Consider the following 15,650-nt stretch of genomic DNA (forward strand, 5'->3'; position numbering starts at 1 on the left):
TATGAGGGAAACAAATTGCACAAAAACAGAAGCTAGAAGCACCCCATTGTTCTGAAAAAGTTTTTTTTTTGTGAAATTCTTGTTTTTCTGTTGCGAACGACAGCAAGCAAAAACAAGTGTTTAACAGAATCTGCTGACAGCAGGGCACCAATGAGGGGAACTGAGCAACAGAGAGAGAGGAGGGAGGGAGGAGGAAGGAGAGAAGAGGGAGAATGAGGAGAGCGAGAGGAGAGAGAGAGAGGAGACTCTTTTGTGAGGACACATTCATTTAAAAAATAAAATTCCTGTTTAGTGAGGACAATTATCCCAGAGCTGGATCACACAGTCACGTAACGGGGACGCAGAGGGGCTGAGCCAATCGGGCGCCTCGCTGCTGGCCTGCATCGCTGTCACTTATTAGTTTTGCCCCAGTTCTTCTCCGGGCTTTCTATTCCTCTTTCATGCATTAAAGATTTACTGACGCCACGAACACAAGCAGCCAGGGACACCGTTGTGGGATTACTGCACTCACTCTCACTCGCAGTTTCTCTTCCTTCTCTCGCTCGCTCGCTCGTTCCCTCGCTCCTCGCGCACACGTTTCGGCGCGGGGTGAACCCGAGCTGAGCGGCACAGCTCGGCTGCCTGACCCGCGTGTGGTCCCAGCAGCGCCGGGTTGCCCGAAATGGGCCCCTCCAGACTGCGCTCACAACGGCCCTGCTACAGCTGCAACCTGCAGTCTGCCACCAGACAGGGACATTTGAATGGCTGTTTGCATATCACGCCTTCCCCGTTTCCAAACGCTTGCAGGCTGCACGCGTCTATGGAGCAGGTCCCTCTGTACGCTGGGACCCTCCGTACGCTGACTGCAGTGTCAAATGTCAGCTTACAAATGAAAGACTCTACCAACAGACACACTTCTGTCATACTGTGTGCACATGAAGGGACAAACGTGGGTGTTTGTTACAAAAGCGTCCTTATCTACATGCCAGTGGTTTCCAGTGCAAGTTATGAATAAGAGGGATTCGGCTGCCCGGGTCATACCAACACCCACGGGATGGGGGGAGGGGCGGACGTACCATTAAGTGGGACTCAAAGGTAGGCAAATCATTCGGGGGAAATGAAAGGAACAGATGTGTGCTTCTCGTGAAGGGTTCACGTGTCCAACGATGAGCAAACCAGCATCCTGGAATTAGCATCACAATATTGAGTCATCAACAACCATTCAGAAAAACAAATATCTATTTGTGAATTCAGGAACAGAACAGGAGTAGCTTAGGCAGTTAATAATACTTTAAAAAGAATAAAGCAATTAACTTATGTGCACTAAATAGGAAGTTCTTCTGTAATGTGCGCAGCATAATGGCAACGTAATTGACTGATGGTTTGCTGGTGAGGACACTGTGGGTGCATTCAGAGGCAAAGCAGGAAGGCGTCTATAGGTACTACTGCCACTGATCTTTACTGACATGAAAAAACAAACTCACTTATAAGAAAGAAACACAGGCCTCTGCATTTGGGTCGGTACCAAGCTTGCAGAACTGCAATGCTGCCGATGGACTAACGAAGTAATGAAGAAATAAAAATGCCGAAAATGTTTTATAACCTGCATTGATAAAACAGGGCTTTATTGGTTAGTTAATAGTTCGGGGTTGTTTACACTTTGCAAACAAATAAGACCCGGAGAATCTCGACTGGGCCCAAACCCTAGAGTCAACACTGATAAGTGGCGAAGCGGTTAATGGCTGCCAGAACACAATGCAACCATAACAACGGCGGCTAGGCCGTAAAGCAGGGGAGAAAGCTCCACTCGGACCTGGCCAAATACCTGCATCCCTCGACCAAGGTCACAGGATCACAACCCACCAATCACAAAGCGCCTGGTCACCTGCGCCAAACTGCGGCGTTCCTTCGACAGGGAAAGCAAACAGACCCAGCCCCTGAGTCTGTCTCTCCCCTCACCTAATTCACTTCCTAATCTTTACACAAAAAGCCTGCTGCTGGTCAGGGTCTCCTACTGTTCAAACAGAATGTGAGACCTGTACACAACCTTACACTACAGTCAGCCTGCTTAACACAGATACACAACCTTACACTACAGTCAGCCTGCTTAACACAGATACACAACCTTACACTACAGTCAGTCTGCTTAACACAGATACACAACCTTACACTACAGTCAGCCTGCTTAACACAGATACACAACCTTACACTACAGTCAGCCTGCTTAACACAGATACACAAAAGAAAACTACAGTCAGTCTCCTTCACAGATATACAACAGAAAACTACAGTCAGCTCCTTCACAGATACACAACAGAACACTACAGTCAGCCTGCCTTACAGATACACAACAGAATACAACAGTCAGCCTGCTTCACAGATACACAACAGAAAACTACAGTCAGTCTCCTTCACAGATACACAACAGAATACAACAGTCAGCCTGCTTCACAGATACACAACAGAAAACTACAGTCAGTCTCCTTCACAGATACACAACAGAACACTACAGTCAGTCTCCTTCACAGATATACAACAGAAAACTACAGTCAGCTCCTTCACAGATACACAACAGAACACTAGTCAGCCTGCTTTACAGATACACAACAGAATACAACAGTCAGCCTGCTTCACAGATACACAACAGAAAACTACAGTCAGTCTCCTTCACAGATACACAACAGAACACTACAGTCAGCCTGCTTCACAGATACACAACAGAATACAACAGTCAGCCTGCTTCACAGATACACAACAGAATACAACAGTCAGCATGCTTCACAGATACACAACAGAGCACAACAGTCAGCCTGCTTCACAGACACACAACAGAACACTAGTCAGCCTCCTCTACACAGCCATGAAAGTGCGGCAAAGCTGAGCTGTGCCTTTTTAACCAGCCAATAAACAATGTCACCCACATAGCAGTGGAAAAACAGGCTCACTGCCATAATTGAATTAATTCTGCCTCTACACAGAAATAGTTTTCTCATCCATTTACTGGAGGTCTAAATGTTATCAACCAGCTGTTTTTAATCACACCATTACGGACGCTGACATTTACTTTATCAAAATTAGACTATAAACGAGCACGGCATGCAGCATTTTAACCCACACCAATGCCACCTCAGTGCACTGAAATTATTTTTAGACATTCATTCATAGAATGCTTGCCCCAGCCTTCGTCACTGGTGATACTTGTACCTTGTAACAACAGAAAAGGTTTTTTCAGAATTTTATTTCTCCGTTCAATCTGCACATTTAGGCAAAAACAGTGTAGGTGAATGATAACTCCGTAGAATCCACTTAATTGCATAGCGGCGTAATTTTGATTTGTACATAGAATTGCAAAATCCCGAACCATTCCATTGTAAAGAGATCACGTATTTCGGATATTTTCATCAAATGAAGTCAAATTACATTGTGTAATGATGGATAAATATAGGTTAGAAGTTGGTAGATGCCTGAGACTTAAATGTCAATTGTCCTATTAACACACACATCTTTTGTTGTTTATGAGTTCATGGAGGTGGGCGGTTTCTGTTGAAAATCAGGTCTATAGCGGACGTCTGAGTGGCATGACCGGGTGTGGCATGACCGGTCTACCGTCTCATTCTTTCATGCCAGTAAGTGGATTCTATTGATGCTAATTTAGCATGGCAAAGGTTTCAGGGACCATTTCTCATTTCCGGGTGTTCTTTTTTTCCCTTCTCTGCGAGTTCTCTTATAGACGGACTGGGCGGCTTGAAAAACCAGTTTGGGCAGCCAGCCTGAGACCTTTCAATGCAGGAATAACATTGGACGAGTTAATCATGAGGAAGCAGGGCAAAACAAACCCAGCATCTGCACCCCGAATAACCCCAAAACAAGACCGCGCTATTCCCAACAACACTAATAATGTCATCAGGACTCCACTGGGATCCAAGCCAAGGCTCCCCTTAAACAACAAATATAACAAATGCCAAACTTTCAAATGCCAAACAAGGCACCCACACACGTATTTAAAACCTCTTCCTAGCCATAGATATTGCCATCTATTGTTTATTATACCATACACAGTATGCTACATACAATAAATAAAAGGATTCAAAAATCCACGTTCTCTGCGGTAATATGAAGGAATTTCTCAGCTGAAAGAGTAAGTGAAAGGAGGAGGACATGGAAGCTTTCAGTCTTCAGAGTTTCACACTAACCACAAGCACACACGTCAGTGAAAAGAGAGCAGGCAAAGGGCAACCACTCCTTCTTTACTGTACATGGTGTCATTAAGAGGACATTCCAACACACGGAAAGCAGAGCGCCACCACTGAAGCACAAGAGTGCATTTTATGGGTTTACAGCCACAGCAGTAACTGCAGAGTAACCACTAAGACTCCTAACAGCACCAATGCAACAAGAAGTAGGCCTAATTGTTGTTAGAATAATTACTAACACTGTTAGATAATGCACACACTTCACTCCTTTTGGTTAGGAGCCATGGCCCCACAGCCAATGAAAATAGTTCTGTATTGAGCTTGATTAATACCAGGAACACTGTTTTAATTTTAACCTAAAATCTAAGCCCAGTTGGCCGCCGCCTGCATTAGCTTTTTTCATAACGACGCCTCGTGAAGCTTTTAATTATCGCGCCGACCGACGCACTTAGCCAGAGCCCGGCACTGCGGAAGCATTAGCGCAGCCCGCGGACCGTGATGGATCGGTCATTAAGCGGGGGAAATTAAAGCAACCGCACGCGCTCCGGCGCGCCGACGCTTCGCCGCCGACAGAAGCGCCAGCCGAGCGGTTAGCGAGCCGACCGAAGACGGCGAGGGGCGAGAGGTCTCGCCATTGCGCAAGAACGGCCTCGTTGCGGGCTGCAGGGGCTGCTGGGAGGAAACCGCGGCCTCCGCTCGCTCGCGGCCTGCGTTTGCGCTGACGCCGCGCGACACAAAAAAAGCTCCTGGGGGGAAAAATAAAAAAACCTCCTGCTGCTGCCGAACAGAAGCCCTGAATTAACGCATTTAGCAAACTCTGATTTAGAAAAAAAGCCCCCCCCCTCGTAGAACTGGGACAGCATGGGGGGAACCAAAGGGGGACAGGTCCGGCAGCGCTGCTCAACGGTCGGACTCATGGGAGGGGGGGGGGGCGGGGAGCTGGACGGCCCCCCATGACTGAAATGAAATGAGTGGACTCAAATGAACCCGCCAGTGGAGCTTGAACAGCTGGCAGGAATCAGGAGGAAAACAATCACAGTGCTGTGCAGGCGGACAATGCCAAAATCCTGCCAGTCCAAAGTATACAACCAATGAGAATGGATAGCTACCATGATAATGGTATACAGTGCACATTCTCATGCCATCTCTCTAGCCAAGCCTAGAGAGTTTCACAGCTTGATCACTGGGTGTTGCACTTGACTAAACAGAAACAGTGTAGCACCCGCTGCAGCTGACCCGGGTTTCCTAAATTGTGTGGTCAAATTTGTGATGTACATTGGACTAGCACCATCAGGAACCCACTCCAGACCGTGGGGCATGACCCTGCACTAAGAGCCAGAGCTTCAGCCAGACGCTCTGATGGGGGAGGCCTGACTGCACAGCATTCTGACTGCAATCACCCTTCAGCCACATCCACTGTCCTCCAAGGGCCACACATCAGACGTCCATCATGACCCAAAGCACAGTTCTGTTCCTCCAAAAGACAGCGGCATTCAATGAAAACAACCCCTTTTGGGTGTACACACAGGCACAGACCCCACCCCTGTAACACCCCTGTCACTTCAGCCTTCAAATGGAAACACAACTGCCCTACCAGACAGTAAGGCTCACCGTCAGATTGGATAGCATATCAGTCCAATTCAGGCACATGAAGCGATTTCAGAGATTATGCATTTCCTCGACTTGGAGGTTGCTCAGCACAGCCACTCGATGCCAAATGCAGCAGTTTTTTGTTTTGGTTTAATCTTGGAGCGCCTTCTGTGCCGCCACATAAACATGCTTCACTTCACCTTGGGGTTCGGAGCCGACACAAAGAGTGTCACTTCCGTCCTGCTCTGAGGATCTGAACCATATCTAACACAAATAAAAACTACTTTAAAAAAGTAGTGACTTTGCCTTTTAATGCATCTTCAACTGGCGTATTTACTGCAGCTAAACCACTCCCACAGCAACACTAAAATAAAAAACTTCAAGCCCTGAATGAGATCCAAGTCACACTAGTCTGGCAACTGAAAATACACCATAATCAGGTATTAGGCCAAGTCTAAATAAAAACCACTTCACACCATGCAAAACGTTTCCTGTTCAAGCAAACAGAAATGCGATAAAAATATTCTCCCAGCCACGACAGGAAGAAAATCAGAAACTCTCAGCTTTTTCACCTGCTACACAATTTTCACACAGGCAGCAGATATCAAGTGAAGCGATCGCACCTGCCGCAACGCTATCCCCTTCTGCCTCAAAGCCAGAGCCCAAACGCACACCACAAAGACTGCTGGTGCACGTGCAAAAGGCAGCGGAGTTCAATTACACACAACCCCCACGGCAAGGTTCTCAGGCATGTTTTGTCAGCAGGAAACAAACCCTCAGGACAAATCAATAACAAACACGCACCAGCCACCGCTGTAACTCCACACAGAGCAGCGACCTTCACGTCCCGACAGCCCGCCAGCCCTGAACGAGCTCCAGTCTGCTGCGTTCACAGCTGGGCTGAAGATGCATCAGCGCAGCAGACTGTGGCCAAGGCCTGCAGAAACAGGGGGGCCGTCTGGGGGAAAGGATGGTTCTGTCAAACCCCCCTGGGGCAGCATCGCGACTTTCAGGCGCGGCATCTGTGACGAGGCCGCTTGCAGCGAGTCACGAGCGTGTGCAGAGAGCGAAGCATTGCACGCTGCAAGACCTGCAGCGCAGAGCTCGGGTAGCGTCTGCTTCTGCACGCCGGCGCAGCCCTGCTGCGTACGTTCCTGCGCATGTTCGTGTTTTAACATCGCAGCATGAGGGCCGCTGCAAACAGCAGCTCTGTTTAACCGCACTCGACAGCCAGTGGCGGTAACCATACGTGACTGCATGACTGTACCAAGTTGCTTCTGGTTTTTTGTTTGGGAAGAAAGCCTGCTTATTCAGACCTGACAAAAGGGGGAAACTGGAGAAGTGGGGGAGATCCACAAAGGAGGGCGTGATTCTTGTGCGTGAATAAAAGCCGCGAGTGGGGGGAGAAGGCGAAGGCGGCGGGGCGGGTGGAAGCGGCCTTTGTGTCCCGGCATGGGAAGGCCACCGCCTCGCACGTCCTGCGGACCCGCAGCCAATCGGAGCGAGGCCCGCAGCAGGATGACAACGCGAGCCGCCGCGCGATGAGGAACCTGAGAGACGACGCGGGGGACGTGGGCCAGGCCTGCCCATGCCGGAGGAGCGAGAGAGAGACGAGCGCCGCCTGGGTCACCGGTCCCGAGAGGGGGACAGAGGACAGCCCCCCCGTGGTCCTCAGTAACAGCACTGACGTCCGGCTCCTACCTGCTGACGCAGAGCAGCGAGCAGCGCTCCCTGCAGCCGTGCACACAGCGCAGCGCAGCAGCGTTTACACACAAACACTCCAAACAGGTTTGGGCCGGCCTGCCCTAAGGCAGAGGCGCTCGGCTTCAGAATCCAACGGCAGGCCGACGCGACGGCCAATCCGGGGGGCTCTGGGTCACACCGACGCGCCCTTTCCTCGCGCTCGGCCAACCGCACCGCGCGCGCCCCGACCAAACCAATCACGGCGTCAGCGGCGCGCCTCGTTCCGTTCACCGCACCGCGCAGACGGGGGAAAAGGAGTCCCTTTAAAAACTTCCCCTCCTCTCGCCTCTAAACGACCGGAAGATGAATGCGTCAGTCAGGAGGCTGCGTGCAAATCAGTGTCAACAACGTACGGGATGGAAATAAAATCAGTCCGTGAAGGACAGAGACTGAGGTCCGGTTGGTCTCGTCATGACAGAAGAACGCTTGTATTGCTGACAGAATTCACTGCGCAGTTTCCCCATTCCAGTGCTTAAATGCCTCTGCTCATTACTTACTCATTACACCAATAAAAATACACTTCTGCAAGACGTTGCCTCTATCAGTAAGCTGCATGTGACTTGGGTCCCAGTCATAATTTATTCAAAAAATCTTTTTCCATCTCCCTTTATCGCATTTCCTCTTTATCGATAAGCCGACTTTTCTACCTCGGCTAAGTGTAAAAACTTTTTTGCGAGGTTTCTGCGTTTTTTCAAATTTCAGGCTTTTCCACTCAGGGTAACTTAGGTGCAAAATTTACATTAAAACAACTGATGGATGGAATCCCCACTGTAGTGACAGCTGGTGTGTTGAACATGGCAGACTGGGCAGTTTTAGGATGCAGTCCCAAGGTAGGAACTCTGTTCCACTCGTCACCAATGGAGCCCACACTAAAACAAAAAATGCAAGGAATTTGTTTATAAAAATTGTTTGAATGTACCTGACAGCATAGAGGGAAGCAGTCTTTGCAGCACACATTGTACACATGCTTCCATAACCTCATGCGGGAGTCGATGGATTTCACAACTGATTTTGAATCGGAATGCTGTGCCAACTAGATGGCAATTTGCATATTCATAGATTCTGCCATTCTCAATGAGGGTAAAGGTGAAGAGATGCTACTACACCATTTTCATTTTTATGAATGTTTATTGAACATTTTTGGTGGAAAAACCATATTAAACAAAATATTATTTAACGTTGAATATTTTTTTTAAGGTTTAAAAATACAACTGGAGGGGTACTTTACCAAATGACTGACACGCACTTCAGAACGAAGTCAACTCAGAAATAAAAAATCCAAAAAGCTTGTGGAACCATTTCACGAGCAGTAACGTATAGTTATCATTTTGGGAAGGGGTTTTTAGCTTTACACATCGATGAAAACATTCCACAGCACTTACTACACTTTATACGCAGGTCCACGGGCCAACATATCTGCAGGTTCAGTCTAAATATTTCCTCTGTAGAGGAGCAGACCTTTGTTAAAAAGGGGAGGGGGGCATTACTTGGAAAATCTCATAAATCACTGCAGCCTTGTTCAGTGCAGCTTACGCTAACTTCATTTTCCATTGCGGGAGATCTGCTTTCTGTGCTCAGAGCCCAATGCATCCCTCCAGAACCGGCCAGCCCCATACAGTGAGCCATTTCAGTAGAACTGCTCACTTACGACAGGGAGTGGAGACACTGGACAGTGATTATAAAGTGACCAGACGATCGTTATGAATTAGGAAGAAAAAAGGAAATAACAGGGTTCTCAAGGGGATGTTTTGCAGGGTATATGATCTGAAGTAATCGTACCTGTCGATAAATATTTTTAAAATCCATACCATTAAAACGAAGATTCACTCCTCCCCCCTGCCTAACCCTTGCTAACACTTCTGAACACATCCGGCCTGGTGAGCCATGTCAGATGTCCAGCAATATCAATATTGCTTATTATTGCACTAAATAAATAAGGGCAATTAAACAGAACCAACCAAAAGCTTCAATTCTAATATAATCTGAACTTGTTTCAAAGTCGGCCTACATGTTTTCTTATCCTTGGTGGTACTGTTGTGGTACAGCAGGCTATAAAATCACAGAGGTGATCTTTATTTTCAATGGTAGGACGCTTATCTGCATCATGTCAATTCCATTTACCTTAACAGCACTAAAGATGAAATACTTCAGTGCTGCACTCTGGCCAGAAGCGATACATTTCCACCCTGGCGAGGGCCTGCTTCAGGCAACCATTGGCAAAACGATTTTGCCTGAAGGAGAGTAGAAACGAAAGATTACATCTGATTTTATTGCACGCGCTGCTATCAACACGTCTGGGAAAGCTAAATTCATTGACAGTGTCTCCCTTGGATCAAATACACACATACATACACAGAACCAAGCAAAAGGTCTGTACCTACTGTCCTGGTTCGGGGTGAACATACCCATGCTTACTGCAAAAAAGGTTTGCCACAGAAATATGGGGTCACACAAACATGGTAAAAGTACCACAACATCCAACAGCAGGTTTACATGTTCCAGTAGGCTATATGCATGCCTCAACCCTTATTCTCTGCACATATTCAACTTGCACCCCTGTAGACTTTAGATGCCGCCTAAACACAATGACTATGAAACAGCCAAAAGGAAAATCCGCTTTATTATATCTTAGTTATTAACAGCAGTAATCATTAAGTGTTACTGTTGTCATTTACAAGAAATAGGCTACTGAATTTGAATATTGTTTCTTATTTAGAAATCAAGCTACATTTTATAACAAAAATCAATGACTGGCATCAGAAGAAAATTTCAAAACCGTCAGGTGAAGAATTTCTTTTCCTGCCAAATACTTTGTTCCAAAAATAAGAAAATACACATGAGGAGGATAATATATGCAGTGAAATCCTGAACATGCTGAGCTTCTTCCAAGCAAAGCCGAATCTGTGCCAGCAGAGCAGTGGAGTGGCTCGTGAAGTTAGTCGCGCTTGCATTAAATTATGTAATTATACAGACCTCCATTATTTCTCAGCTGCACCGCATTTGGCCGATCGCAGTCGTTTGGATGCAAACACAGACAGACTGAAGGAGAGCAGCTCGGGGCGCATAAACGTCACCCGGCAGCCAAAGCAAACGAGTGCAGAGGGCTTATCTGCGCAAACACCACTGAAGGCTCTGTGCGGACCGGAGGATGGATAATCCGCAGTCAGTGCCTCCAATTCATCACTTCACAATCCAGCGCTCACTCTGGCAACCCGCCTGCATTCAGACCAGTGCTGCTCTCTCTCCTCTTAACTGCGTCACGGTTAGAAAAACACTGGGCCTGAGAGTTTCAGAATAACCTGGGATGTGAGCTGCACATTTGCAGTGTCAATAGGTTTTGGCTATGTCCTTAACACCCAGAGGTGTCCCCACGCACACACTCTCATTTTCTTCTTAAAGTCTGGCGACTGGCGCATGTTTATCGACCGATTAACAGACTGTCAACACTCCACTTAATGCCAGAATGTAGAAAAAAAGACCTAGGCTGGGTAAATTGGGACAAGAACGGTAAACATACGATAAGGTACTATGCCTCTGAAATAAGCTACTTCACAAGGATGTCATCGAATGTCATACAAAAAGCCCATAAATTAAGTGCATTCTTATCTATAATACATAAGAAAGCCACTTCTAACATGAAATACACAACATACATTATGGATGGAGGAGACTGCTGCGCTCAGTATGTGACCTAGCAGGGTAGCGTATAGCATATTTAAATTGTGTAAGAAGTAAAACTGCAGCAGCTTCTTTTCACTGTGCAGTCTGCCAGCTGAGCTGCGCAGTCACTGCGCCTAAGGACTGCACCGTCTGCGCAGCTGGGCTAGGCAGCCTGCCAGCGCCCGATCCAGCTGCGCAGTCACTCCTGCGCCCCGAAGCGCGGGCAAAAGCAGCAGCGCAATGCTATACCGCAATTAAGGACTTTCACACCTCCGCAAAAACTCTGGCTTTGAGCAACACATGCTAAAGCCTGTTAATGAAAATGACCAATTCCAGGTGATTTCATACGTAATGAGCCTGCTGACTGCCCTTGTGTTTAATCAGTATGTGCAACATGTTTATGTCCACACGCCTGCATCAGTGGAATGGGAATGCGCCTGGTCAGGTTGAATCAGGTTGAGAAAAAGGCATCCCACAGACACGTTCATACAAATACTACTGGACAGTCTCAATTTCAGTCTGCAGAACATTCATTTCCAGTTTTGATGTTTGCCTTGAATTTTTCTCTCAGTCAATATACTTCTGATAAATGTGACTTGCTCTACTTAGCAGCTGAACGGACTACGAATCTGCAAGGTCACATTTACCACCTATGCTGTCCGTTCTTTTCAGTTGAAATTTCAAAGCGCCCTGACTTCCTGGTGCATGAACTACTGGAAAGTCACTACATCTTAGAGCAGTGTTTCTCAACCCTGGTCCTGGGGACCCATTGCCCTGCATGTTTTAGATGTCTCCCTGCTCCAACACAGCTTATTCAAATGAATGGGTCGTTATCAGGCTTCTGCAGAGCTTGATGACGACCCATTCATTTGAATCAGGTGTGTTGGAGCAGGGAAACATCTAAAACATGCAGGGCAGTGGGTCCCCAGGACCAGGGTTGAGAAACACTGTCTTAGTGGGTGTTCCGAGAGTCTAACAAAAAAGAAAATGCAAGGCATTCACTTTTAAATTTGTGTGTATGCTATTCTGTTGACTGGTAACAGTCTACTTCACTGTGAGATTTTCTACCATAGTAAGTACCGTCACTGACACAAAATGTAGGCCACAATCGACATCAGTGTCATAAAAAATGAAGCAGTCGTGCAAGCGAGCAAATCCTGCAGGTACAGTAAAATCATTCAAATGATGTTTGAGGTCTAACGTAACCCATAAAGAGAGAGACATGACTTACATTTTCACAGTATCTCCTAACAAGAGGGTGACTGACAAGTTTTCCAGGCGGCTGAATAACGCCATGTGTGCATTTGCAAGGGAGTTTATGACTGAACAATGTTGCGGACATAAAAATGAAGCGCAAGAGAGAAGGCGGGTGCATTTGCTTGGGGAAAACAGACACTGGAGAAATGTCCTTGCGGCATCACTCAATTGTAGAATTCCCTACTTCCAACATTGTAAATGTAATACACCGGCAGATTATACAAATTAGAAACACGTTTACGTGTCACAGTGCCACGTTTAACCACATTCGTGCCTCACATTTTACGTCAGTTTGCCTCTTCGGCCAGTAAATATGTTTGGTGGAGAACAAGTGCCAGCCTACCCATAGCGAAGGCTGTCCTACAAAGTATCGCTAATCCCCGTGAATAAATTGTATCCTATTATACAGGTTTATCACCTGCCTGGTGATCTGTGATGAACACTAATCCCAATCAAAAGCAACTAATTATTTTTATTAAATATACTGCAGTTACAGAGGGACATTTGCGAGCATGTTAAAATAGGAACACTTTGAGGCTAGCGCTGTTGCATTCATTCATCGACGTTTTCCGATCGACCACAGAAATAAAGATTCGATCCTACAACACTGTTAATGACGAAGTAACAATACGATGCTGCGTAACCATTCCCAGCCACACCACCCATCCTGGCAATGTAGCAAACTGATGTTTTGATTTGTGCATCTGTTGCAGATAATAGTAGATTGCCTTCGTCCTTTGTGTGCACCGCGTCCCTCAGGAGATTAAAGGCAAATGCATTCCATCGTTACAGGATCAAAGCACGTATGTTTGAGATACTGCCTAATCTCATTAGCTCATACAGCCAAAACCAAGATAACCTCCACCGAAACTGCTTCGATTTTCACAGTGCCAATCTTTTCACCTGGTGAAAGTCTTCTTCACAGGAAGTGATGAACAACAATAGAAATTGTGTTCGCTGCTAACGAGCTAGCTGCTCAATTTCCGCATTTTCTGTCGACACTAGAGGAGCGCGGACTTTGACCAATGCACTAGCCAACAAACAAGCTTGCATTGGCGATCTCTCAAAACAAGCCAGACTTGCTTGTACGAGAACAAACAAGCAATCGTAGTTACTTTACACTAGCAGCAAACCAACTGATACCGAATGTCGCCCAGCACATCAATAACGTTTAACGTTACCCTTTCCTAACGTCAGCTGGCAAATGTTATGCATCGAACCTTCATTGAGGAAATGAATTCTTGTCTACATCACCATTCTCAAGACCTGTCAGCTACCTAACAAACATAAGAAACGCTAGTCAAATACGGGTTTTCGTATTTTCCATCCTCTTGACAATAAGTAATAGCAATTTAAGTAGCAACTAAGTCGCTGCTGGTTGTAAATCGGTATAATGAACTGGTCAAATTCTTGTCCGAAGAAAGCATTCACTAACGTCGTTCGCGTTAGCTATACGAGGACCAGTTTTCACATTTGGAAATTAGATCTCTAGCTAGCTACCCAGCTAACTTCACAAACAAAAGGTCAATTGTTCTTCGCTGCAAATCTTCTGTGGTTTCAAGTTCCAGCATAAGTTTGAAGCTGTTGGTTAACTTGGCTTGCTCAGCATCACATAAGCCGCTCGGACGACAGTTATAAACGGTTATATTTTATCTGAGGTTGACACATGATTATATATTAACGTTTATTGTAGCTGGCGAACTAACGAGTAACGTAGCCAACGAAAGCCCATTTGCTAACTTCATACACACATCTAGCTAAATTAACTGGCTGCTGTTCTAGATAGGATAAATCTAACGTTAGACTAACTGTATAATGACGTTAAACAGACGTGTTCTTACCTTAAGATTAGGTATCCAAGCGCTTTCTCATTGACAGTACGGTCCTATGAGATGTTTAAAATCCACGGAAGTGTTCTTCAGAGTAAGACTACATAAGAACTAAACATCTGCCGTTAATCTGAATTCGTATCCACTTAGCTAGCGTTAAACACGTAACTGAATATTAACTAGTGCTAGCTAGCAACAAGCTAGCTAGCCCGCTAGTTAGCGCATTCTTTTCACTGAGCCCAATCCTTTCGAAGTTGGTAGCTATAGTGATCTGTCCGAGTTGCACTGACGCTTGAAAATAACTTCCCGGAACAGTAAAGATAAACTGGATTAAAATATCTTCTCCAGCGAGCTAGCTACATTGCAGTACCACGAAGAGATAATGGGTTCACGGTTTCTTCCTGTAAAATGTAAAACTAATTAAAAAAAATTAGAATCCAAAATGTCCACACAACACGCGAAGAAATACAAAAGGCAAAAAACCTCAACCACCGCGTGAAAAAAACCTTTTTTCTTCACAGGGGACCGCCGCACCCAATTGTATTGAAAGTCGATAAGTTAACATTACCCTTCACTCGGTTAGAAATTGTAGCAAACGTTAGCTAACTTAGTATATTTAACGCCACAAATCCACTGGCATACGCAGGGTGAACGCGCAACGCACGAAGCAGCCTGACATACACAGTGGTCAAAGCACTGACGGCGGCCAAATCAGACAGGGGAAACAACAGCAATCCCACCACATAGAAAACCGAGCGAATAGGTAAGTAAGTCTGATTGGGGCTGTTTGGCTTCAATCTCACTGCAAGATCAGGTAGCGTCGTGAAAGGCATAACATAAGGGCCAATGAAGATCGGTTATGTAATAAGCTTCAAGTCATAGCACCAATGGTAATGCAAGCTCAGCAGAAGAGGTGGGTGTATGGTAATTTCGCTGAGGCCAGCAGTTAGGTTGTCTCAGAATTGCTCAAATAGGTAAAAGTTTGTTTTCAAATTTAGGTATTTGGCAGACGAAATAAAGATATTTTTGTAGCTATATCGATATTGCACTTGAAAGCGTTAATGGTACGAACTGCGGTGTGTAGTCGAAACGTTTTGAGCCCATATGAACAACTGTAATTATTGCAGTCACGCGATTTTCGGCATGTGTTTTTCTGCCAAATAGTCTAGTTAACATGTGAACAAACTCATAGCATGCAATCAGCCTAAAGCCATTCAAGTAAGGAATAAAGTTCATATCTTAGAAAAATCCATGTCTGTTTTCAAACTTTAGACATACATGTTATTGTGACAAACCTGATTGCAAAACTAATTAATGTCAGTCGTATTTTATTGCTATAACAGATCAATTAATGTTTTACAGTTCAAATACTGGGACACACAATGCATTTCCTTTTAAT

At 45.8% G+C, this 15,650-nt stretch overlaps 1 protein-coding gene across 1 annotated transcript in view; it reads right to left on the reverse strand.

Moving 5' to 3' along the window:
• Nucleotides 1–15,022, reverse strand: part of erbin (erbb2 interacting protein) — an 89,852-nt gene extending 74,830 nt beyond the window's left edge. Inside the window, 1 exon segment of the mRNA XM_035390222.1 lies at nucleotides 14,264–15,022. The gene's annotated coding sequence lies outside the window, so the exon portion shown is untranslated.
• Nucleotides 15,023–15,650: the final 628 nt, after the last annotated feature.

The sequence above is a fragment of the Anguilla anguilla genome, chromosome 14, assembly GCF_013347855.1.
Source record: "Anguilla anguilla isolate fAngAng1 chromosome 14, fAngAng1.pri, whole genome shotgun sequence".
NCBI lineage: Eukaryota > Metazoa > Chordata > Actinopteri > Anguilliformes > Anguillidae > Anguilla > Anguilla anguilla.